The following is a 26958-nucleotide window of genomic DNA, read 5'->3' as shown; positions in this document are numbered from 1 at the left end:
AGCCTTGACTGGGAGTTGATTAGTTGGAATCTCTATTATTGATGGGATGATTTCAAGATTAATTTATAATTAATGGTTGTCCTGTTTAGTTATCCTTTACTAGGTAAAGGAAAGTCAAACAAGTTGGAATGCTAGTTCTGTTCACGAGTTGCAACCCACTTAGTTCAAAGGGATTGGTGTTAGTGATTAGATAACAATCCAACAGTTAACCCAATTACAAATTTTCTTTCAATCCTTCCAACTCAAGAGTTCCTTTCAATCAACTCCCCATCAAGTGAGGAAACTACTCACTCATTGTAAATAATAAATCCATAACACATGAAAGGGAATTAAAAGAAGACATGATTATTGGAATGGAAAATAAATTAAAATGGAAGAAATAATCCTTGCATTAAATAATCATGAAAGTATTCAAATGACAAAATTAAACAAAGCAAAGAACATGGAAGAATAAAACCAAGTTAAGAGAACGAACTAGAATGATGAAGTCTTGATGAGGAAATAACTCTTCTCAATGTTCCAATGCTAAGACCAATTGAAAAATTAAAATTCTTAAACCTAGAGAGAAAAACCTAACGGAGTAAAACTAGATCTAAAACTCAAAACTGTGTAGAATGAATGTTGTCTTTTGTTTCTGCATATTCTCTGGCTCTAGTCTGCTGTTCCGGGCCGAAAACTGGGTCGAAATAAGGTCCAAAATCGCCACCAGTGAATTCTGCAGATTATGCAGATCGTACATGTCACGCGATCAGGTCATCCATGCAGACACGTCATTCGTGCTTTTCCTTGCCATGCGTTCGCGTCGTCCACGCTACCGCGTCGCTTGAGCTTTTCCAATTCACGCGGCCGCGTGAGCCATGCGGCCGCGTCACTGCGATTTGCTCTCCTTCGCGCGGTCGCGTGAGCCATGCGACCGCGTCACTTCTCGCTGGTTATCTCCTCAAATTCTTGTGTTCCTTCCATTTTTGCTAGCTTCCTTTCCAATCTCCAACTCATTCATGCCCTATAAAGTCTGAAACACTCAACATACAGATCACGGCATCGAATGGAATAAAGGAGAATTAAAAATACATAATTAAAGTCTCTAGGAAGCAGTTTTCAAACATGTTATAAATTCAGGAAGGAATTATAATTTCATGCTAATTTAATGAATAAGTGGGTAAGGATCATGATAAAACCACACAATTAAACACAATATAAACCATAAAATAGTGGTTTATCAACCTCCCCACACTTAAACATTAGCATGTCCTCATGCTTAATTGAAGGAGATAAGGAAATAAGTATGAACATGTAGAAACTAATGAAATGCAATGCAAGCCTATATATATATATAAATAAATGCAACTATATGATTCTTGCCCACTTGATCAAAAGTAAATAAGCTCTTCAAAACAATTACAAATCAAATTCCACTAATTCTATCATTATACAATAAAACAGATAAAAGTGCAAGAAGATAGCTCATGAAAGCAGGGAACATGAAAATTCAAGCATGGAACCCTCACTGATAATGTATGTACGCTCTAATCTCTAGTGTATAGGGTAATCACTCTATCCTTCTCTAATCATGCTTTCTAACTTTTGTTCTTCTCCTAACCAATCAACAACAGTTAATATACCAATGCAAACATCATGAGGTCTTTTCAATGTTGTAATGGGGCTAAGGTACAGGTAGGGGTATACATTTGGTCAAGTGAGCTAATAAATTGAATCTTTAATTAACCCAAGCTTCAACCCAACCTATATATTTTTAATGTAATCTTAAAGTTCATACCTAGCTACCCGGAATTCCCTTTTTTCTATCCATACTCATGTATCAACTTTATATTTGATTCTATCATATGTGCATTGATCTTTGAATTCTGAATTTAACATTGGGGTAATTTTGTCCCCTTATATATATATATATATATATATATATATATATATATATATATTTCGACATTAAAATAAATATAGCTTATCAATGCACATAGATTTTTAATTCTTATAGTTTCACATGAGTAGGTATCCAAATTCCCATTAAATTCTCATGACACATTCCCTTAACAACTTTTGTTCCCACAATTTTCCATACTTAACTAGCACACACAATTCTATCTTAAGCTAACCAAAGATTCAATTTGGGATATACAATTGTTTTTCAGCTTAAGGTTAGTAATGTGGTAAAATATAGAACAAATGGGATTTAAAGGCTCAAAGTGATTAACAAAGGTAATTAAAAAGGGTAGGTTTAATTTGGATAAGTGAGTTTAAACAAATAATGGCCTCAATCATGTGCAAGCATGCAAATATAATAAATATTGGACATATAAGATAAAACAAAATATAGATTACAATCATAGAGAAGTAAACACACAAGAATGAAATAATTATGGTTAAATAATGTAACCATAAAAAGGCTCAAATCTTTCACAGGTTGTGTGTTCTTTAGCTCAAATATCATGTTCCAAATACAACTCAAGCAAATTTATCATAAAATTTTGAAAAATTAGTGAAATTTTTTTCCAAAGATAGAGTCTTAAAAGAAACTTATTGTCTTTTCAATCAAGTAGAACATGCATGCAACTATCCTAACCTATACAATTTATTCTATTCTATAAAAGAAAGAAAATCTAACTAAAATATCCTAATTATTGGTGCTAGGGAAAAGAAATTACCTCCGGAAGTCAGGTACTGACCAACCTCCCCACACTTAAGGCTTTGCACCGTCCTCGGTGCCGTCTGTCAGGAACAGGGGTGGGTTGGTGGCAGTATCTCCACAGTCGGGACCATTATGGCTCCCTGTGCTGGTAAAAGAAGTGGAGTCCGGGTATCCGAGTCCCTGAAGTGTCCCTTGAGTAGCTCCTTGAGGTGTTTGAATCGGCGCTCGTTACGGCGCTCTCTCATCTTTGCTTTCTGTTCTTGTCGATCCAACCTTTCGATTATCTGCTGGAGAAATTCATCAGTTGTAGGTGCTTGTGGTGTTGAAGAAGGATTATCTTCAACTGGAGTAGTAGGAAGGCTTGTAGTGGCTGCTGGGAGTCTGAGGTATTTCCCGTTAGGGACATACTAATCATCCCGTGGAAGCACGGCCTTGGTGTCCCCAGCTCTGTAGGAGACTCTGGCTGCTGAGACAAGATCTGAGACCAAGGTGGGGAAAGGTAAGTTGTCCGCAATTTGTACGTGTCCCATAGCATTCCGGATATGTCTTGAGAGATGCAGAGGTTGGTCTGTAAGGATGCACCATAGTAGAACAGCCATGTCCGCAGTGAAGGAGGACTCATGAGTGCTCGGAAAGACGTAATGGGACATAATCTGTGCCCAGACGTGAGCCTCCAAGGTAAGTGCTGAAGCCAAGATTCCCTTAGGGCGGGTACGGTGATATCCGTAGATCCAACGGCTGCCAGGTAATGCGATAACTCCGAGAACGGAGTCCCAGTCAAATTGGTACCTCTGGCGCTTTTGTGCGGCTTCTTGGAAGGCGTCCATTCCTTCTGGAATAGGGGGAAGACTCAGAGCTTGCTGAATGGCCTCTTCTGTGATGGGGACTTGCTTCTGCCGGACATAAACAGACTGCAGGGTTGGCATGTAGAAGTTAGAGTAGAACTCAACTACCCAAGAAAGATTGACCTGCCTTGGTTGTCTCCGTAGAAAACTCCATTGTCTTCGTTCAATTTGCGGCTCAACAAAGGTATCAATATTGGACGGGAGGATAAGAAGGTATTCATTGTTATAGTTTCTTTCTGCCAGGATAGGGAACATCTGCTCACAGTAGCGATTGGGAAATCGCGCAGTGTCATTTGCTGGAAAGGCTTTCTCCTTTTCATCAACCTTTATTATCCTCTTAACTCTTTTTGTTGAGGGCTTGACTGCGGTTGAAGAAGGCTCTGCCACTAATGCTCTTTTAGTTCCTCTTCTTGCTGGTGGTTTAGAAGTAGCTTTCTCTTTTCCTTTCTTGGTGGCCATCCTGAAAGAAGGGAAGAGAAAGTAAATTAAATTCAAAGAGATATATAGCAAGGAAGGAAACGGAAAAGAGGGTGATGGATGCACATTAAGATATACTGACATTATCACATGCTTGCGAGTACATGTGAAAAGCCAACAATGGAAAATAGCTAGTGCATATAAAGACAAGTGACTGCAAGGTGTTTATTGGCATGCCGGCAAAGGGCATGAGTAGCATAGACCAAGCAATACTTTGTAACAAACCATCACGTTTGTATTGACAATTAAATTCAATGAAAACAATAGTAAAGAGAATTTGTGAAAAGCAAGCATTGAATAGTAGAGTAAAGTAATGTAGAAAAGTGCATAATGCTATATGGGCTTTTTCACAAACACATGGCATGCATGGTAAATAAGATATAGAAAGTATGAAGGTGAACATGCAAGCAATCCCTTAAAAATAATAATTGTCAAACAAATTACAACAATCCACAAGCATATAATGAGGAATAATGACTCAAATAAATTTCTAACACCATGTAAAAAGGAAAATATGAATAATGAAAAGAAAAAGAAAAAAAAGAAAATAACATATAAAATAATAAGAATGATAGAAAAGAGAAGAAGGAAGAAGAAAATAGAACCCTGGTAATGGAGGTGAGAGAGAGAGAGAGTGATAGGTGAGATAGAAGGAAGAAGGGAGAAGGAAGAAATAAGGAGGGAAAAGAAAAATTAGGATTTGGAGGAGAGAAAGATAAGATATGTGGCAATTTTAGGTTGAGCTGTGCGGCGCATGCGACGCGGCTGCGTGGGGCACGCGTTCGCGTGGATGCGCTTCAAGAATGGTGACACGATCGCGTCGGTCACGCGGTCGCGTGACCCATGTTATGCTTCTGGCGCGAGTGCAGCCTCGCACCAGTACAACTCTCTGTTCAAATTAATTTATTTGCCAAAATTGGGATGGCACGATCGCGTGAGTGTGCGTCAAAAAAAATGGATGACGCGGCCGCGTCGGCGACGTGGTCGCGTGATAAGGATTGTGCTTTCAGCACCAATCCAGCACCACTCTCGCACAATATTTCATTGTGCACCCTTTTACGTCGAAAACTCAGGGCACGCGGCCGCGTGAGGCACGCGGTCGCGTGGGAGGCCATGATTCCCATGCGACGCGAACGCGTCAGCGACGCGGTCGCGTGGGTTGATTTGTGCCATTGGCACGCCTCCAGCCACACTTCAGCGTGACTTTCTGTTCATTTTTTTTCTTTACTCTCCTTGTGACGTAGACGCGTCGCTGATGCGATCGCGTCGCGTAGCGAAATTTTGTTTTTGAAAATAAAAACAGGTAAATGCAGATGCACGAAAGTACTAAGAAAGAGAAGAGTTATTGAATAGGAAAAACTAAAAATAAAGAAAAGAGCGATCATACCATGGTGGGTTGTCTCCCACCTAGCACTTTGCTTTAACGTCCGTAAGTTGGACGCTCCACTAGCTCAATCTTCTGCTATGTGGGGATCTTCCAAGAGGAAGATCTCAAGCTCCTTGTTTCTCTGCATCTTCTCGCCATGGTATAGCTTCAGGCGTTGTCCATTAACCTTAATAAGTTCAGAGCTTGAAGGATGGTTTAGGTGATAAACTCCGTATGGTTCGGCCTTCTCTACTCTGTATGGACCTTCCCATCTTGATCTCAACTTGCCTGGCATGAGCCTTAATCGAGATTTGTAAAGGAGGACTAAATCCCCAGGTTGGAACTCTTTCTTCTTGATGTTTTGGTTATGTACAGCCTTCATCTTTTCCTTGTATATTCTGGAGTTTTCATAAGCTTCTAGGCGAAGGCTCTCCAGTTCCTGCAGTTGCAACTTCCTTTCAGCTCCGGCTTTGTCAATTCCCATGTTGCATTCCTTAACTACCCAAAAAGCTCTGTGTTCTACTTCAACTGGGAGATGACAAGCTTTTCCATAAACCAAGCGGAAAGGACTCATCCTAATGGGTGTCTTGTATGTTGTTCTATATGCCCAGAGTGCATCTTGTAGCCTGGTGCTCCAGTCTTTTCTATGAGGCTTTACTATCTTTTGTAAGATACGCTTAATTTCTCTGTTTGACACCTCGGCTTGCCCATTAGTTTGGGGATGGTAAGCTGTTGTAACTTTATGAATTATCCCATGCTTCTTCATTAATCCTGTTAGTCTCCTATTACAAAAATGGGTGCCTTGATCGCTCACGATTGCTCGTGGTGATCCGAAGCGACATATAATATGGTTTCTCACAAAGGAAACAACAGTGTTAGCATCATCAGTGCGGGTAGGAATTGCTTCCACCCATTTGGAAACATAATCCACAGCTAACAATATATAAAAATATCCATTAGAATTTGGAAATGGACCCATGAAGTCAATGCCCCAAACATAAAAAATTTCACAGAAAAGCAAAATTTGTTGAGGCATCTCATCCCTCCTGGATATATTACCAAATTTCTGGCATGGGAGACAAGATTTACAAAAACTCAACAGCGTCTCTAAAAAGAGTAGGCCACCAGAATCCACAGTCTAAAATCTTTCTAGCTGTTCTTTGAGGACCAAAATGTCCTCCACTCTCAGATGAGTGACAGGCCTCTAAAATGGACTGGAATTCTGATTGAGGCACACAACGTCTAATTACTTGATCAGTGCCACATCTCCATAAATATGGGTCATCCCATATATAATATTTAGACTCGCTTTTTAGCTTGTCTCTTTGATGCTTAGAAAAATTTGGAGGAAATGTGTGGCTAGCTAAATAATTAGCAACAAGTGCATACCAAGGGACTATCTCAGATACTACTTGCAGGTTATCAAAAGGAAAATTATCATCTATAGGAGTAGGATCATTCTTAATATGTTCAAGGTGACTCAAGTGGTCTGCCACTAAATTCTGATTACCACTCCTATCCTTTATTTCTAAATCAAATTTTTGTAAAAGCAGTATCCAACGTATGAGTCTTGGTTTGGATTCCTTTTTAGCTAATAGATACTTTAAAGCTGCATGGTCCGAATACACTACTACTCTAGTACCAAGTAAATAAGCTCGGAATTTATCCAGAGAAAAAACAATAGCAAGAAGTTCTTTCTCAGTTGTAGTATAGTTGGACTGGGCAGTGTCTAAAGTCTTAGACGCATAAGCAATAATGAAAGGATCCTTACCTTCACGCTGAGCCAGCGCTACTCCTACTGCATGGTTGGAAGCATCGCACATGATTTCAAACGGCTAGCTCCAGTCTGGTCCTCTCACAATTGGAGCTTGAGTCAGAGCAGTCTTCAGCTTATCAAACGCTTGTTTGCAATCCTCACTGAACTCGAACTCAATATCCTTCTGCAGTAATCTAGATAAGGGAAGTGCGACCTTACTAAAGTCCTTAATAAATCTCCTATAAAAACCTGCATGGCCAAGGAACGAACGGACTTCCCTCACAGAAGAGGGGTAAGGTAGACTAGAAATAACATTCACCTTTGCTGGGTCTACAGAAATGCCATTATTAGATACCACATGTCCTAATACAATCCCTTGTTTTACCATAAAGTGACATTTTTTGAAATTTAATACAAGGTTTATATTAACACATCTATCTAATACTCTAGATAATCCATCTAAGCAAAGGCTAAAAGAATTACCATAAACGCTAAAATCGTCCATAAAAACTTCCATACAGTCCTCAATAAGATCAGAGAAAAGACTCATCATGCACCTTTGGAAAGTAGCTGGTGCATTGCACAAGCCAAAGGGCATTCTCTTGTAAGCATAAGTCCCAAAAGGACATGTAAAAGTAGTATTTTCCTAATCCTCAGGAGCTATATGAATTTGGAAATAACCTGTGTAACCATCTAAAAAGCAATAATGTGATTTACCTGACAGGCGATCCAGCATTTGATCAATGAATGGAAGTGGGTAATGATCCTTACGGGTAGCTTGGTTGAGACGCCTGTAATCAATGCAGACTCTCCAAGCATTCTAAACTCTAGTTGCTATGAGCTCTCCATGCTCATTCTTCACTATAGTGACTCCAAACTTCTTGGGCACCACTTGTACTGGGCTTACCCATTCACTGTCTGAAATGGGATATATGATACCGGCTTCCAATAGTCTGATCACTTCCTTTTTGACAACTTCCAATCTTCTTTGGGGTTGATGGATAGGTCTTGCTCCCTCTTCTAAAAATATTCTGTGCTCACGTACTTGAGGGTTGATGCCTACTATGTCTGCCAAGCTCCACCCAATTGCCTTCTTATGCTTCCTCAGCACATCAAGTAACTGCTCTTCTTGTTGAGAAGTAAGTTCCCTTGCAATGATAACTGGAAACCTCTGCTCATCTTCGAGATAAGCATATTTGAGATACGGAGGGAGGGGTTTTAATTCTAACTTCTGATCATGAGCAGGCTCTGGATTATCTGGGGCTTGTGAAAATGGTGAAGTGCCCTCATTGTCAGTTAAAAGGGTCCCCACACTTGGACCTTGTCCAGTGTGCCTCTCTTCAAACTCTTTCTTGTGAACTTCAGCTACACTTTCATCTATGACATCACACTGGAAGATAGAATGATCTTCTGGAGGGTTGTCAATGACTCCATTCAGATTGAAGATTACTATGCGGCCATCTATTTCAAAGGAGTATGTTCCTGAAAAAGCATCCAATTTGAATTTTCATGTCTTCAGGAATGGTCTTCCAAGTAGGATTGATGATGGCTTATCTGAATTATTATGGGGCATCTCCAAGATATAAAAATCAGTGGGAAATGTAAGCCCTTTAATGTTCACCAAAACATCTTCAGCAACTCCAGCCACTGTAATAATGCTTTTATCTGCTAACACAAAACGAGCTGCCGACCTTTTTAAGGGAGGGAGCCTCAAACTATCATATATAGACAAAGGCATTATATTGACACATGCTCCTAAATCACACATGCAATCATAAATTACTACACCACCAATAGTACAGCTAACTATACAAGGACCTGGATCACTACATTTTTCAGGTAATCCTCCCATTAAAGCAGATATAGAACTACCTAAAGGAATAGTTTCTAATTCATTAATTTTGTCTTTATGGATACATAAGTCTTTTAGAAACTTTGCATATTTAGGTACCTGCTGAATAACATCAAAAAGAGGAACAGTTACCTCAACCTTTTTGAATATTTCTACCATTTTGGGGTCGGGTTCCAGCTGCTTCCTGGGCTTCCTTGCAAGTTGTGAAAATGGAATAGGAGTAGTATCTTCTGTGATGTCTGCGCCTTTTGGTGCTTCCTCCTATGGTTGAGCTATTTCTTCTTCATCTATGTCCTGTATGTCCTCTTCCTCTTCAACATCTTCTATTTCTACTACCTCTTCAGCTGAGGTGTGTTCTGGTGGGCTTGGTTCCTCCTGATTCCTCTCCTGCAGTGTGGTTCCAGACCTTAGGGTGATGGCATTAATGCCTCCCTTTGGATTGGGTAATGGTTGAGAGGGGATTCCAGTTGAGCTTGAAGGTTGGTTAACGGAATTTTGCGTTGATCCAATCTGTGACATAAGAGCTTACAAAGTAGAGGTGAGACCATTTAGATTGGCATTAATACTATTCATGATGTTATTTTCCATGGTCTGTTGTCTTCGCTCAAAAGATTGTAGTAGCTCTTCATTAGGAGATAAAGAAGAATGAGTAAATTGAGAGGTCTGCTGTTGATTGTTCTGTGGTCCTTGGTTTTGCCTCAGGTGAGGTGCTCCGTAAGGTTGATTCTGCTGCCTGTTGTTGTTATTATTCCACCTCTGATTTCCCTGATTATCTCGGCCTCCTCTGTTATTGTTGTCCCTCCAATTCTGGTTAGAATTGTCCTGCCATCCATGGTTATTATTTCCACTTTGATTGTACCCTTGGTTGGGGCGGTCATAGAAGTTATGAGTGGATACCACCATGTTATCTTCTTGTTGGAACTGCGGGCATTCATAAGTGTAATATCTATAATCAGCACAAATTCCACAAATTCTTTGCGGGACTAATTGTTGGTTTTGCTATGGCAAGGGAGGTTGAGCTTTCTGAGCTTGTTGTTGATTCAATTGCATCTGCTTCAGCAAGTTGGTCATCTCACATATACTCTGAGCTAGAGCCGCAGTCTCTCTGCTAGAGGATACTTCTGCAACGGCTTTTGAACGGCCTTGCTTTTGTCTGTGATTCCTAGTAGATTCAGCTAAATCACTGATCAATTGCCAAGCCTCATCAGTGGTCTTGTACTTCTTCATAGACCCATTGCTAGCACTTTCCAATGTGGTCTTATCTTGGGGCCTCATGCCCTGTGTGATATAGCTAAGTAACACTATCTTGTCAATCATGTGGTGGGGGCATGCTTCCAGAAGATTATTGAAGCGCTCCCAGTATTCAAAGAGAGTCTCATTGTCATCCTGAACAATTGTGGAAATATCCTTCCTCAGTTTATCAGTAACTTCAGATGGAAAGAATTTCTCCAAAAACTCCTTTCTGAGTGTATCCCAGTTGGATACATTTGCTAGAGGTTGAGTGTAGTACCACTCTCTTGCTTTTCCCTCGAGAGAAAATGGGAAAGCTTTCAGCAAAATTGAAGTTTCATCAGTACCATCACGCCTGACAGTAGAACAGGCTGCCTGGAAATCTCTCAAGTGCTTGATAGGCTCTTGAGCAGGTAGGCCGTAAAACTTGGGCATCAAATTTAGCAGTGCGGTCTTTATTTCAAAATTTGTAGCTACCGCTGGATGATGCGCTTGAAACGGTTGCATTGTAAAATCAGGGGCTCCTTCCTCCTGGATGGTAACTCTCCTAGCTGCCATGTCTTCTGCACGTAAAACAACCGAATCAATAGAACGGGGGCTGGTTTCTTCCTCAAGTTCACTTTCAGATCCGCCCTCAGAGCGGACTAACCGACGCTGTTCTCGCCTTATTCGTGAAATAGTCCTTTCTATTTTAGGATCGAATATTAGCAAGCGCAGATCAGGAAGTGAACGCGTCATTTGACGAAAGAAACATGCAGCTCATAGTAGCAAAATAAAATAAAATACAAATAAATAAATTCTAATTAATAACTTTAGCATTCTATTACAAGTCCCCAGCAACGGCGCCAAAAATTGATGAGGCACAGAAGTTGGTGATTTAAAAATTATTAAAATAGTTACGTTGCAAGTATAGTTCCTAACTCATCGAAAATCTGCCTATCAATTTAGAAATATGTCACAGAGAGTTTAAATTAAAAATTACTGGGAATTTAAGTCCCAGGTCGTCTCCCAACGAGTTGCAAAAAAGCGTGCTATTTTATTAATCAGATGTTCCAAAAAGTTGAGTTAAGTAGGTGGAAAATTAAATTGAGAAAATTCAAATAATATGAATAAAAGCCTTGATTGGGAGTTGATTAGTTGGAATCTCTATTATTGATGGGATGATTTCAAGATTAATTTATAATTAATGGTTGTCCTGTTTAGTTATCCTTTACTAGGTAAAGGAAAGTCAAACAAGTTGGAATGCTAGTTCTGTTCACGAGTTGCAACCCACTTACTTTAAAGGGATTGGTGTTAGTGATTAGATAACAATCCAACAGTTAACCCAATTACAAATTTTCTTTCAATCCTTCCAACTCAAGAGTTCCTTTCAATCAACTCCCCATCAAGTGAGGGAACTACTCACTCATTGTAAATAATAAATCCATAACACATGAAAGGGAATTAAAAGAAGACATGATTATTGGAATGGAAAATAAATTAAAATGGAAGAAATAATCCTTGCATTAAATAATCATGAAAGTATTCAAATGACAAAATTGAACAAAGCAAAGAACATAGAAGAATAAAACCAAGTTAAGAGAACGAACTAGAATGACGAAGTCTTGATGAGGAAATAACTCTTCTCAATGTTCCAATGCTAAGACCAATTAAAAAATTAAAATTCTTAAACCTAGAGAGAAAAACCTAAAGGAGTAAAACTAGATCTAAAACTCAAAACTGTGTAGAATGAATGTTGTCTTTTGTTTCTGCATATTCTCTCGCTCTAGTCTGCTGTTCCGGGCCAAAAACTGGGTCGAAATAAGGTCCAAAATCGCCCCCAGCGAATTTTGCAGATTATGCAGATCGCACATGTCACGCGATCGCGTCATCCATGCGGACTCGTCATTCGCGCTTTTCCTTGCCACGCATTTGCGTCGTCCACGCTACCGCGTTGCTTGAGCTTTTCCAATCCGCGCGGCCGCGTGAGCCATGCGACCGCGTCACTGCGATTTGCTCTCCTTCGTGCGGTCGCGTGAGCCATGCGACCGCGTCACTTCTCGCTGGTTATCTCCTCAAATTCTTGTGTTTCTTCCATTTTTGCTAGCTTCTTTTCCAATCTCCAACTCATTCATGCCCTATAAAGTCTGAAACACTCAACACACAGATCACGGCATCGAATGGAATAAAGGAGAATTAAAAATACATAATTAAAGTCTCTAGAAAGCAGTTTTCAAACATGTTATAAATTCAGGAAGGAATTATAATTTCATGCTAATTTAATGAATAAGTGGGTAAGGATCATGATAAAACCACACAATTAAACACAATATAAACCATAAAATAGTGGTTTATCACATAGGCTCAAAGTTGGCTAACAATGGTAGATAAAAGGTAGGCTATTTGGGAAAGTGAGATAAATGAAACAACGGCCTCAATCATATAAATGCATTCATACACAAAATAATGGACATAAAGAATTAAACAAATCAAAGATTACAATCATAGAAAGAGAATAATACACACAAGAAGGAAAATAGTGGTTATATGATGTAACCACACAATTAGGCTCAAAACTCACATGCTTATGTGTTCTTAGCTAAAAAACATATTCCACAATATATAATTCAAGCAAGTTCAATGAAAAATTTTTTTTACTCAAATCAATTAGAGTGCCCTATAGATAAAATCCTTGAAAAATTTTATTATTTTGATTAAGCTTATTATATATAAAAAGAAATGCAATAAACTGAGAAAAATGCAACTAAGAATTCTAAATGACCTAAAAATAAAATGCGAAAGTGTTGGGATTAGAAATTTGTCACTCAAAAATGGCTAATTCGGTCAGACGACCTCCCCACACTTAAAAATTTGCACCGTTCTTGGTGCAATCAAAGATGAGCAAGGGGGTACGGCGACTTTCCGGATTGCCACCTTCAGCTGGTGGATCAACCGGTTGCTGTGTGTTCTTTCTCTCACATCTGTTTTTGCTTATGATGACTTAGTGCGGATTTTATAACCACAAACTAACCGGTAAGTGCACCGGATCGTACCAAGTAGTACCTCAAGTGAATAAGGATCGATCCCACGAGGATTGATGGACTAAGCAACAATGATTGAGTGATTCACTTAGTTAGACAAATAGAAAAGAGTGTTGAGAGTTCAAATGCATCAAACAGTAATTCAGAGAATCAGAAAACAAGCAGTAAATTGAGGTGAAATATATATGGAGAAAATAGTTAAGGTTTCAGAGATATCTATCTTCCGGATTGACTTTTCTTATTGACTATTTCAATGATGCAAGATTCACTTCTTGACAAACTATATGTTACTAAACCCTAATTCCTTACACCTTTTTAGTCTTCTCTAACTTTCATCAACCGCCAATTCCTTGGTCACTTGATTCCAATTAGAAAGTGAAGTTCAATTCTAGTTTATATGCCACAGAAACCTTAATTATCCAAATATAAGAGGAGTATATGTCACGTATCCCATTAAGTCTAGATAATTAAATTTAGGAGAAATTATTTTCAAGCTGTTGTTCAAGTAAAGAGCTTTTCCAAGTTATACAAGAACTCAATTAGAACAAGGGTCATACTTCTGTTCCACCCGAATTCATAAGATAAAGAACGAAAATAATTCTTGAAATAGAAATCAGTACATAAATTAAAATAGAAAAATAATAGTATCAATCCATATAATAGACAGAGCTCCTAACCTTAACAGTAGAGGTTTAGTTGCTCATGGTTCAGAGAGAAAACTAGGATTCTAAAAAACTGTAAATTACGGAATGAGGTAGAAGAGAAGAGAAGAGCCCAAAGGGCTTATTCTTTTCCCTTTTATATCTAATCTTAATTAATATAAAATATATTTCCTAAAACTAAATAATATCTTTTCCTATTTTAAAATAAAATAATGTTTAATCAAAATTAATTAAATACATCTCGTGCAAGCCTTGTACAGCAAATGGGGACCACTTGATTTGCTAATGGTGGTGCCAAACTTGGAGAATCCAAGTTTGGCGCCATTGAGGCCGCATGCAATCTTCAAGGTTCTCCTTAGCTGGCGCCAAACTTGAGGTATGTCAAGTTTGACTTCAAATGAACCGTATCCATTCTTCAATTCTTCTTAGTTGGCGCCAAACTTGAGGTATCTAAAGTTTGGCTTCAACTCACCCGTATGTATTCCTTGGATTCTTGAGTGTGGCGCCAAACTTGGAGAATCTCAAGTTTGGTGCCGTGAAGGCCGAAAGCAATGGGATTGTGAAGCACTCTTGGCGCCAAACTTGGAGAGTCCAAGTTTTGCGCCACCTCCTTATTCTGCTGTGGCTTCGTTTCTTCACGCAAACTCTATCAAATTTTTCTAAAATGCTACCTGAAATAAACAGAATTGCACACAACTCAAAGTTGCATTCATAGTGGCTAAAAGATAATTAATTCTTGATTAAATTTAACAATTTAAATGCAAATTCACTATGAAAAGATAGGAAAGATGCTCACGCTTCACAACACCAAACTTGAATTGTTGCTTGTCCTCAAGCAACCAAAACTAATACATGATTAAGATGTGAATTTGCATGAGAAGTAAGAGTTCAATTAGGCTCATGTCTCTTCTTGAAGCGGGGTTTATCTATTGCAATACTGAATAGTTTTGGCATCTCACTCTCCCTTGAATCAGAGGAACGTCATTGTCATTTGGAGTTAGAATCCAGATAATATTATGAATTCTCTAATCCTTTATACTTCAGTTTAATCATTGAATACACCAAATTTCATTTAATTCTCTTTTCTTTGGTGATTTGCACCTTGAGCCTAGCCATGACTTTAAATGTTTCGACTCAAGCTTCACTTGACACAAAAACACCACAAGCACTTAACTGGGGAACTCGAAGTTCTGATTTTCCTTTCAGTTACTCCCAAACAGTGGTGCTTGATAGGTAGCAGAAGCTGGTGAATTAAAAATTTATTAAAATGGTTACGTTGCAAGTATAGTTCTTAGCTCACCGATATCAATTTAGAAATATGTCACAGAGAGTTTAAATTAAAATTACTGGGAGTTTTAAGTCCCAGGTCGTCTCCCAACGAGTTGCAGAAAAGTGTGCTGTTTTATTAATCAGATGTTCCAAGAAGTTGAGCTAATTAAATTGGAATTTAAATTGAGGGATTTTAAATAATATAAATAAAAGCCTTGACTGGGAATTGATTGGTTAGAATCTCTATCATTGATGGAGTGATTTTTAAGATTGATTTATAATTAACGGTTACTCTGTTTGGTTATCCTTACTAGGTAAGGGAAAGTCAAACAAGTTGGAATGCCAGATCTGTTCACAAGTTGCAACCCACTTAGTTCAAAGGGATTGGCGTCGGTGACAGGATCGCAATCCAACATTTAACCCAATTACAAATTTTTCCTTCAATCCTTCCAACTCAAGAGTTCCTTTTAATCAACTCCCCATCAAGTAAGGAAACTACTCACGCATTGTAAATAAAGAATCCATAGCACATGAAAGGGAATTAAAAGAAGACATGATTATTGGAATTGAAATTGAATTAAGAAGAAATAATCCTTGCATTAATTAATCATAAAAGCATTCAAATACAAAATTGAACAAAGCAAAGAACATGGAAGAATGAAACCAAGTTAAGAAAACGAACTAGAATGACGAAGTCTTGATGAGGGAAATAACTCTTCTCAATGTTCCAATGCTCAGATCAATTCAAAATTAGAATCCTCAAAACCTAGAGAGAAAAACCTAAGAGAGTAAAACTAGAAAAAAACTACTGAATGAATGTGTGTGTTGTTTCTACATATTCTCTGACTCTATTCTGCTGTTCCGGGCCAAAAACTGGGCCGAAATAAGGTCCAAAATCACCCCCATCGAATTCTGCAGATTATGCAGATCGCGCATGTTACGCGATCGCGTCATCCATGCGGATGCGTCGCTTGCGCTTTTTCCTCTCCACGCGTTTGCGTCGTCCACGCTACCGCGTCGCTTGCGCTTTCCAATCCGCGCGGCCGCGCAAGCGCTGCAGCCGCGTCACTGTGATTTGCGCTCCTTCGCGCGGTCGCGTGAGCCATGCGACCGCGTCACTTCTCGCTGGTTATCTCCTCAAATTCTTGTGTTCCTTCCATTTTTGCTAGCTTCCTCTCCAATCTCCATCTCATTCATGCCCTATAAAGCCTGAAACACTTGACACACAGATCACGGCATCGAATGGAATAGAGGAGAATTAAAATTAAATAATTAAAGTCTCTAGGAAGCAATTTTCAAACATGTACTGAATTTAGGAAGGAAATCTAAATGCATGCTAAATTGATGAATAAGTGGGTAAGGATCATGACAAAACCACACAATTAAACACAATATAAACTATAAAATAGTGGTTTATCAGTGCTCAAAGCCTTTGGCATACTCTGTTAATTGTATTTGATCTTGACTCTTAGTGTTCTGTCTCAAGGATTACTTGACACATCTACACCACAAGTATATGACTAGGGAAACAACTCTTTGAACTTTTAATCATGTCTAACCTCCCTAGTCATTGATGCTCAGAGCCTTAGACCTTGCTTTTATATTTTTTTTCTTTTCTTTTGCTGTTTCTTTTGCTTCAAGGATTAAGCTTTCACTAACTTCAGAGAATTCATAATAGTTCACTAAATTTCTGTTCCTTATACATCTACATCCTTTGATTCAAATTCAATTATGCACGGTTCATATCATGCATTCAGAATCACAAAGAATACCACTACATTTAAGTAATTAAGACTACTCTTTGTTATAAACTCTATTTCTCATGCAATACATCTTTTCTTCTTTTTCTTTTGAATTCAAGCTCACTGAGCAATACATGAGACAATTTTCAGAATTAAAAGCAAATAACATAATAAAAATAGCAAATCAAATTAGAACCTAGGAATTGAAATAACAAAGGATCATGCAATAACTAAGACAAAACAGCAAAAAATAGGAACCTATCATAGTAATGGCAAAATAATATAGGAAATGAAAGGAACTAAGCCACCTCAATCTCCTTGGTAGGGATCTCTCTCGTCTAGCTGTTATTCGTATAGTCCTCTCAGGTGGCTATAATCCTGTCCCAGCTGATAAATCTCCTGGCACTGAGAGTCCTGAACAGCTCTCATCTGATCAAGGGTGGTGGTGAGATGCTCCCAACGGTTATTCTGTGCCACCCTCATCTCCTCAATAGACGCAGTGTATTGTTGCCAGTGGCTATCTTGCGTGATCCTCATCTTCTCAATGGAGGATATGAGTTGCTACCAGTATTCTTGGGGTGGAAAGTAGTGTCCTTGAGGCAGTGGTGGCTAGTAGCTTCTTCCTCAACTGACTCTTCTCTGTGGATCCTCTGGTATTCCCTGACATATTCTATAGTTTTCTTCATGATAGGTCTCTCGACTGAAATAGGGAAGTCATTCCCTACCTTTACCCTAGCAACCTCACAGAGACAATAGATGAGATATGGAAAGCCCAATCTGGCATTCTTAACGGTGTTGGTGGTGACGTGATAGATTTGCTGAGCAATAACATCCTCCACTTCCACTATCTCTCCCTTTATGATGTAGTGAACCATAATAGTCTGGTCCACAGTGCACTCGAACTGGTTGCTAGTGGGCATGATAGATCTCCAGATAAAATCTAGCCATCCCCTAGCCAAAGGAGTCAAGTCACTGTTCTTGAGATGGCACGACTTCCCCTCTGTGCCCAATCTCCACTGGGCCTCTGGAATGCAAAACACAGCGAGAACTTGCTCCAATTACTGATCTCTGTTCACCCTCTCACTGTAGCATCGAAGTGTAGGCACAAGTGGTGGTAACCGAAGGGTCTGTTGGATAGTCTCTGGACTAAAATCAATGATTCTTCCCCTCACAAAACTTCTGTGGTTCCTTTCATTAACTCCAGAGATATCCTTGTATGTGATCCACAGATTCCCATGAAATTCCTGAATCATCAATTGTCCGACCTCCGTATGCGGATTAAACAAGAACTGCCATCCTCGTCTCTGAATCTGGTATTGAATTTTCGGAAACTCATCCGGTTGGAGTGCAAATTGTACTTTCGAAAGTACAGGCCTCTTGCTAGTAACCTCAAACAAATACTCTTCATGCAATTTAGAGTGAAATCTCCGTGCATTATGAGAACTGGTGGCCGGTTCCTTTCCTTTCCTCTTTTTAGAGGGTTGAGTGGTCTTTAGTGCCATGAAAATAAACAGAAGAAAACAAGCAAAGCGACAACACCAAACTTAAAATTTTTTCTCGTCCCCGAGCAAATTAGAGGAAAACAAAGGGGAAGACAGAGGAGAGGGAAAGAAGAAAGTGAAAAAGAAGAAAATAAAAATTAATGCAGAAATTTTCTTTTCCTTTTTTTTAACTGAATAATATAGAAAAAGTAGAAGAAAAGAAGAGGAGATGGATAGAAGAGGGGAGAAGGAACGAAAGGGATGTGGGTTGTTGTTGGTGGAGAGGAGAAGGGGTTTGTGATGTGAGGAGAGAAGGGGGGTCTTGTGTGTCTAGAAGGGTGTTGGGGTGTGTTGGGGTTGTGTTTTGAGAGGGGATAAAGAGTAGAATGTGTGTGGTTGGAAGGTGGAGAGGAGGGCTATATATAGGGGTTGGGGGGAGGTAGTGTGTATAGGGAATGGGAGGGGGATCATAGGTCTGGGGTTAGGAAAACAATGATATGGGGAAGGAAAAAAAAGGAGGTAGGGGTTAGATAATGGGAAAGTGAATCCGGTCAGGGGGTCACGGGTTGGGAAGGGATTTATGGGGACAGGGGAAAGAAGGGCTGGAGAATTGAAGTTGGGATGGGGTTCTGAAAGGAAAGGGACAAGGTTCACAGGTTAAGGGGTATAGGGTGAGGGCTATAAAAAAAAGGAATCTTGGAATTGATTTGGGGACCAGATGAAAGGGATTTTGATTTGGAATAGATGAGATTTACTTTTATTATTGGCCAAATCAAGTGAGACGGCGCCAAACTTGGAAAAGCTAGAGTATGGCGCCGTGATGCCCGAAAAGAGTTGCTCCTCCTGCGCCAAACTTGGTGCAGCCCAAGTTTGGCGCCACCCTTGTGCTTTTTTTTTTGTTGACGGTTAGTTCTGCTAGTTCGGCAGATGAACGAATCTTTGGCAATCAATCTCGCCTCCAAGATAGTGCTTCAAACTCTGGCCATTAATTGTAAACTTTCTGTCAGAATTCTCTTCTTGAATTTCTACATGACCATGCGGTGATGCTCTAGTTACCACAAACGGTCTTGACCACCGGGATTTCAACTTTCCGGGAAAGAGTTTGAGCCTTGAATTAAACAGAAGCACCCTCTGACTTGGCTCAAAGACTCTGATGGCAATCTTCTTGTCATGCCATATCTTAGTTCTCTCCTTATAGAGCTTGGCATTCTCATAGGCCGAATATCTGAATTCATCAAGCTCATTCAACTGAAGCATCCTTTTTATTCCTGTAGCTTGAGCATCAAAGTTTAGATACTTGATTGCCCAATAAGCTCTATGCTCCAGCTCAACTGGCAAGTGACAGGCTTTACCATAGACCAACTGATATGGGGACATGCCAATAGGAGTCTTGTAAGCTGTCCGGTATGCCCAGAGAGCATCATCAAGCTTCCTAGACCAGTTCTTCTTTGATATACTGACGGTCTTCTCCAGAATCCTCTTGAGTTTTCTGTTAGAGATCTCAACCTATCCACTTGTCTGAGGGTGATAGGGGGTTTCCACTTTATGACGGGCTCCATACCTTTGCAGAAGTGAGTCCAACTGTCTGTTACAAAAGTAACTTCCACCATCACTAATGAGTGTCCTTGGGACACCAAACCGGCTGAAACTGTATCTTTGAAGAAAGCTCATCATCACTTTGGCATCGTTGGTAGCCAGAGCCACAGCTTCTATCCACTTGGACACATAATCAACTACCACCAAGATATAGTTGTTGGAATATGAGGGTGAAAAAGGTCCCATGAAGTCAATACCCCACACATCAAACAACTCAATCTCAAGAATCCCCTGCTCTGGCATCTCATGATTGGTAGGGAGAGTCTTAGCTCTTTCACATCTGTCACAATTCTTCACAAATGCTCTTGAGTCCCAGAAGAGAGTCGGCCAATAAAAACCGCTCTGAAGGACCTTTGTAGCTTTCCTTTCACCACCAATGTAGCCTCCATAATCAGAGCCATGACAGTGCCAAAGAATCTATTGTGTTTCCTGATCTAGGACACATCTCTGGATTATACCATCTGAGCATCTTTTAAAAAGGTATGGTTCCTCCTAAAAGTAGTACTTTGCATCTATCAGTAGCTTCTTCACTTGTTGTCTACTGTACTCTTTTGGAATGAAATTCATGGCTTTGTAATTTGGAATGTCTACAAACCATGGAGCCTGCTGAATGACAAAAAGTTGCTCATCCGAAAATGTCTCAGTCACAGCTGTGGGTGGTTGCACGCCCTCTTCAGGTTCAATCCTGGAAAGGTGGTCAGCTACTTGATTTTCTGACCCTTTCCTGTCTTTGATCTCAATATCAAACTCCTGAAGGAGTAGCACCCATCTGATTAATCTTAGTTTAGAGTCCTATTTGGTTAAAAGGTACTTCAAAGCAGCATGATCAGTATAAACAATAACCTTAAAACTAATTAAATAGGACCTAAACTTATCAATAGCATACACAATAGCTAATAATTCTTTTTTTGTAGTTGTGTAATTCTGTTGAGCATCATTTAGCACACGGATAGTATAGTAAATGACATGTATAAGCTTGCCATGCCTCTGTCCTAAAATAGCTCCTATAGCATAATCACTAGCATCACACATTAATTCAAATGGCAAATCCCAGTCAGGGGGAGCTATGATGGGAGCAGAGGTAAGGTTTGCTTTTAGAGTTTCAAAGACATGCAGACATTCAGTATCAAATACAAAAGGAACATCAGCAACTAGTAGGTTACTCAATGGTTTAGCAATCTTAGAAAAATCCTTTATAAATCTTCTGTAAAATCCTACATGACCCAAGAAACTCCGGACTGCCTTAACATTAGATGGTGGTGTTAATATTTCAATTACCTCTACCTTGGCTCTATTAACCTCAATCCCTTTGCTTGAAATTTGGTGTCCAAGAACAATACCTTCTGTAACCATAAAATGACATTTTCCCAATTTAAAACAAGGTTTGATTCTTGACACCGTTTCAAGACCAGAGATAAATGCTTAAGGCAGGATTCAAAATAATTTCCAAAAATAGAAAAATCATTCATAAATACCTTAATAAACTTTTCAACCATATCAGAAAAAATTGAAAGCATACACCTCTGAAAAGTTGTTGGGGCATTACAGAGTCCAAATGGCATTCTCCTGTAAGCAAATACTCCAAAAGGACATGTGAATGCCGTCTTCTCTTGATCTTGAGGGTCTACTGTAATTTGGTTATATCCAGAGTATCCATCTAGAAAACAATAAAAAGCATGACCAGCTAACCTCTCAAGCATCTGATCAATGAAAGGCAAGGGGAAGTGATCCTTCCTTGTAGCAGTGTTGAGCCTCTTGTAGTCTATACACATTCTCCATCCGGTGACGGTTCTTATAAGAATTAGCTCATTCTTGTCATTCTTGATCACTGTCATCCCTCCTTTCTTGGGAACTTCCTGCACAGGACTCACCCAATGCTGTCAGAAATAGGGTATATAATGCTGGCTTCCCATAGTTTTATTACCTCTTTTTGGACCACCTCTTTCATAGTTGGATTGAGTCTCCTTTGTGGTTGCACAACCGGTTTAGCATCATCTTCAAGAAAGATCTTGTGCATACACTTGGTTGGACTAATCCCCTTTAAATCACCAATGATCCACCCAAGAGCTATTTTATGGCTCCTGAGCACTGTAATAAGCGCCTCTTCCTCACCAGGTTTCAAGGAAGAGCTAATAATCACTGGGTAGGAATCATTTTCACCTAAGAACACAAATTTCAGAGAAGGAGGCAAAGGCTTTAGCTTAAGCTTGGGGACTTCTTCCTCCACCTTAGGCGTATTTACTAGGTTCTTCTGGGGTGGTGAATCATCAATCTCAAGTAATTCATACTCAGAGAGAGGATCCAGAATATCATCAAGTACCTCAGCTTCTAGTACCTGTTGAACAATTGGTTCAACAACATCAATTCCCATACACCCTTCAGAATCATTAGGGTGTTTGAGGGCTATAAATACATTAAGGACCACCTATTCATCATTGACCCTCAGGGTTAATTCACCTTTTTGCACATCAATCGGAGCTCTACCTGTAGCTAAAAAGAGTCTTCCAAGAATAATAGAGGACTTTTGATCCTCTTTCATATCCAATATAACAAAATCAACAGGAAAAATAAATGGCCCTACTTTCACAAGTAAATCCTCAACAACCCCCACAGGAAATTTAATAGAAAGATCAGCAAGTTGAAGGAAAATACGAGTGGGTTTTACCTCCTCAATTTGGAATTTTTGGTTGTCACATGTACAAACCCCAATAAGAATTAACCGAAGTATTTAAACCTCGGGTCATCTCACAAGGAATTGAAATGAAATGCTCAATTATTTGCTATGAAGATGTAAGGGGGGTTTGATTGTAATTGGCAAGGAATTATAAAAGCAAGAAAGTAAATGACAAGAAAGTAAAATAACAAGAACTAATAAAATAAGGGAAAAGAACTCTTAGCTAAGACATGGAAAATTGAGATCACCATCCTTGTCTACAAACCATACATTGACAATTATGAGAGGCCAACCTATTAAGTCTACCTCCAAAAGCTTTAAGTACGTAATATCTACTCCTAAGCTTGAGGTACATCAAATAGGCTTGATCACATCAATTCATAAGTCCCAACCTATCTACTAATTAGATTAGTAGTGGGTTGGTGTTAATGAGTATCAAATTGATCACCAAGGGTTCTTAAATCACCAAATCATTGAGACCCAATGACTCAAGGTCACTCAATTCCCTTAGCCTAGGCCAAGAGTCAAGAAAACTACCCAAAAACTAGTGAAAGCATTTTAACAAACACCTAGAGTGCAAGAAAAGTAAACATCACAAAATGCTAGAATTAGTGAAACCCATGACTACCACAAGCAAGAAGTCAACAATAACAACTAAGATAAATATAAAAGAGCATGGAAATATAAAATTGCACTAAAGGAAAATTAAGATCCAACAAGGTTCATGAACATAAAAGCAACAAAATAAAGAAAATGAACAAGAGGAACTAAGAAGATTAAGATGTAACAATAAGAAATTAAAAGGAAAGCTAAATCACAACAAGAATTAAAAGTTAGAATTAAGAAAATTAAACCTAAACTACCCTAAATTCTAGAGAGAAGGGAGAGCTTCTCTCTCTAGAATTCTAACCTACAACATGATGCAAAAACTAAACTATGACTACTTGGTTCATTCTCTCTTCAATCCTTGGGTTCAATAGCATCAGAAATGAGTTGAATTGGGCCTAAAATGAGCTGCAAATCGCCCCCAACGAGTTGCCAAAAATGGATCCACGCTGCTCCATCAGCGCGCACACGTACAGTGCGCATGTGCATCCCTAAATGTGAAGCAACTATGAGAAATTTTATATCATTTTGAAGCCCCGGATGTTAGCTTTCCAACACAACTGAAACCGCCTCATTTGGACTTCTATAACTCAAGTTATGATCGATTGAGTGCGAAGAGGTCAGGCTTGACAGCTGATAAACCCCAATTTTGTGGTTTATCTTGTGCTTAATTTGGGGGATTTTTTTCACCTTTTCCCACATTTATTCAATGAAATAGCATGGTTTTGCAATTCTCCCTTGTTTTGTGCTTAAATGTGAAAACATGTTTTTTAGGCCCTAAAATTGGTAATTTTAATTCACTTTAATTCCATTTGATGCCTTGATATGTTTGTTGAGTGATTTCAGGTTCATAAGGCAAGTATTGGATGAAAGAAGTGAGGAGAAAAGCATGCAAGTGGGAGAACTCATGAAGAAATGAAGGAACCGTAAAGCTGTCAAGCCCGACCTCCTGGCACTCAATCAACCATAACTTGAGCTACATAGGTCCAAATGAGGCGGTTCCAGTTGTGTTGGAAAGCTAACATCCGGGGCTTCAAAATGATATAAAATTTGCCATATGTTGCCTGACGTATAGGGACGCGCACACGCCATGTACGCGCGCGTGCCGATGGAGCACGTGGGTCCACTAAAGAGAAATTGCCCCCAGCGATTTTGCAGCTCATTTTGGGCCCAATCCAACCCATTTCTGATGCTATTGAACCCAAGGATTGGGGGGGGGGTGGAATGAACAAAGTAGTCATAGTTTAGTTTTTCATCATGTTTTAGGCTAGAATTCTAGAGAGAGAGGCTCTCTCCTCTCTCTAGATTTAGGATAGAAATTAGGGTAGAGTTAGGTTAATCACTCTCAAATTTCTCTTTCAATTCTTGTTTTGATTTCAATTCTCTTTATATTTTAGTGTTCTATTGTCTTAATCTTCTTATTTTCTCTAGTCATTTTCTTATTTTGCTCTCTTTAATGTTGATGAACACTTGTTGGATCTAATTTCCTTTTAATACAATTTCATATTTCTATGTTTCTTTTATGTTGATCTTGATTGCTATTGTTGATTTCTTGTTTCCTTGCAAATTGTAGTTGGTAGATTTTACTATTCTTGCTTATTTACCATGCTTTTCCTTTGTACCCACCAAGTGTTTGACAAAATGCTTGGTTGGGCTTTAGAGTAGATTTTGAGCATTCTTGGCTTGGAAAGAGTAATTAGACAATCTTGAGTCATGAAAACCCAACTCATGTTGGTGATCTAGAGTTGTTAGCTAATATTGTTTCCATTGACGCTAATGTTTTGCTAATTTAATTAGTGAGTTGATTAGGACTTTTGGAATATTGTTTCCATTGACGCTAATATTTTGCTAATTAAATTAGTGAGTTGATTAGGACTTTTGGATTGAGATTAGCTAGCCTTATTAGACTTTCTCTGAGTATGAGGATAACATGATACCTTCCTCAATCATCGGAGATGACGTAATGAGATAAATTCTTGTTTATAATTGTGGTATGATTGATTAATCTTGTTTGACTTTCTCCCTATTTGTTGGAGTTGACTAAATAAGATGAATTAATCATTGCATGACTAGGATAGAAAGCCTATGATCTCAACCTTGCCATGAATGTCTCTCTTTATTACTTGCTTTCTTTAATTGCTCTCTTTACTTTTCTTGCCATTTATTTTCTTGTCCTCTTATCAACCAAACCCCCCTTGATCTTCATAGCCAATAATTGAGCACTTCATTGCAATTCCTTGTGAGACAACCCGGAGTTTAAATACTTCAGTTATTTTTCATTGGAGTTTGTTACTTGTGACAACTCAAATTTTTGATTGAGAGGATTCTTTGTTGGTGTAGAACTATACTTGCAACGAGAATTCATTCAATTGAGGAAATTCTATACCATCAAAAGTTCGATCATCAACAGCTTTGCGGTTCCTTCATTTCTTCATGAGTTCTCCCGCTTTGTATACTTTTCTCCACACTTCTTCCATCCAATACTTGCCTTATGAACCTGAAATAACTCAACAAACACATCAAGGCATCAAATGGAATTAAAGTGAGTTAAAATTGGCAAATTTAAGGCATAAAAAGCATGTTTTCACACTTAAGCACAAATTTAAGGAAAATTACAAAACCATGCTTTTTCATTGAATAAATGTGAGAAAAGTTGATAAAATCCCCTAAATTAAGCACAAGATAAACCATAAAATCGGGGTTTATCAATAGTCAATAGTTCTTTCATGAATTTAGCATAGAGAGGCATTTGCTCAAGAGCCTCAACAAAAGGAATGTTGATCTGAAGCTTCTTGAAGACTTTTAAAAATCTAGAAAATTACTTGTCTTTGGAAGTCTTCTAAATCCTCTGATGATATGACATTTTAGGCTTATACTCAGGCGCCTTTGGCAATGTAGGATGAGTGTCAAGAGAGATTGGGAATGGGTTATCTGGACGCCTAGGAGGGACTTGCTCCACCTCTTCTTTCTTCTCTTCTGGAGCTTCTTTTTCAACTAGGTCTTCATTGACCTTAGTCTCAGAACCAGTCAATTTACCACATCTCAATTGAATGGCCTTGCAGTCTTCTCTTGGGTTTACCACTGTATCACCAGGAAATGTACTTGGAGGCCTCTTAGGTATTTTCTTGCTCAACTGGTGATAAATCCCCTTTGTAGGATTTATCTTGTATTGATTTTAGAGGATTTTATCAACCTTTTCTCATATTTATTCAATGAAATAGCATGGTTTTGTAAATTCTCCTTTAATTGTGCTTAAGAGTGAAAATATACTTTTTAGGACTTAAAATAGCTAAATTTAATTCACCTTGATTCCATTAGATGCCTTGATATGTTTGTTAAGTGATTTCAGATTTAGGAGGCAGAGATTGTATTGAGGGAATGAAGAAAAAGCATGTAGAAATGGAGAACGCATGAAGAAATGAAGGAATCGCAAAAGCTGTCATACCGACCTCTTCATACTTAATACACCATAACTTGAGCTACAGAGGTCCAAATGAGGTGGTTCTAGTTGTGTTGGAAAGCTAACATCTAGGGCTTCAAAATGATATAAGATTTGCCATAGTTGTATCATGCATATGGGCACGCACGCGCACTGTACGTGTACGCGCCGATGGTGGCACATGGTTCACTTAATGCAACTCATGGCCAGTGATTTTAGAAGCCTTGTGGGTCCAATCCAACTCATTTCTGATGCTATTTAAGCCTAGGATTGAAGGGGAATCAACACACTTAGTC

The sequence above is a fragment of the Arachis hypogaea genome, chromosome 18 (assembly GCF_003086295.3).
Source record: "Arachis hypogaea cultivar Tifrunner chromosome 18, arahy.Tifrunner.gnm2.J5K5, whole genome shotgun sequence".
In the NCBI taxonomy this organism is placed as follows: Eukaryota; Viridiplantae; Streptophyta; class Magnoliopsida; order Fabales; family Fabaceae; genus Arachis; species Arachis hypogaea.
The sequence above is the reverse complement of the archived record's forward strand: the minus strand, read 5'-3'. Positions refer to the sequence as shown.